Genomic DNA, 743 nt, shown 5'->3' on the forward strand with positions numbered 1-743 from the left:
ATTTTCTATACATACATATATATACGTATATCTTTTTGAAGTGAAAACTTCTTTAGAATCGTTGGGAGTGATTTGAGGAAAAGTGAAACGAAAAAGCGACCCTCTTGGCTACGAAGCGTTATATTATATGTTGATATAAAAGTAGCGACGAACTAAATAAAAATAACTTTTATTTTTTCTTGTGATTCGAACCAAGGATTTTGGATCGGAAGCTCACATTGCTAGTCGCTCGGCTACCGCGCCATGCTGTCGTCGCTGGCCTAAAAGTTATTTAGTTACGAAGCGTTATATTATATGTTGATATAAATAATTTTTGTGAGCGTGTAATTCTCAAAAGGTTTATTAGGTTTATTATTTTAAATGTATTGACTAGGTAGTGTGGTTATCAGCTTAACATCTGATAGATCCTCCATCGGAGGACAACAAATGTTAAACTGATTTTTGGAAATGGGCGGAGTGTTTTAGGGGCTTGCTCCGCCTCTGCCACGCGTTGACCCGGTATTGCAGTACCGCCGGGATTTCGTCCTTGAATAAATACAAGAAAAAATATACTAATACATTTAGCTTTGGTGGGAAGAGCCATAAATTTTTATATGAATACATGTAGACGAAAATGGAATTTTTTTTTTTTTTGAAATTTGCATTGTAGGACATTTCTGATTATTTATTGAAAACAGTTTTTTGGTTTAGATACTGAAAGTCAGTTTAAGTGAATCGGTATAAATATTTCGTACATTCATTTT

At 34.1% G+C, this 743-nt stretch overlaps 1 pseudogene; it reads left to right on the top strand.

The window, feature by feature from the left end:
- The first annotated feature begins 350 nt into the window (after nucleotides 1-350).
- LOC129251151 (U2 spliceosomal RNA) lies at nucleotides 351-531 on the top strand (annotated as a pseudogene).
- Nucleotides 532-743: the final 212 nt, after the last annotated feature.

Source organism: Anastrepha obliqua, unplaced genomic scaffold, assembly GCF_027943255.1.
Source record: "Anastrepha obliqua isolate idAnaObli1 unplaced genomic scaffold, idAnaObli1_1.0 ptg000005lb, whole genome shotgun sequence".
Classification (NCBI taxonomy): Eukaryota; Metazoa; Arthropoda; class Insecta; order Diptera; family Tephritidae; genus Anastrepha; species Anastrepha obliqua.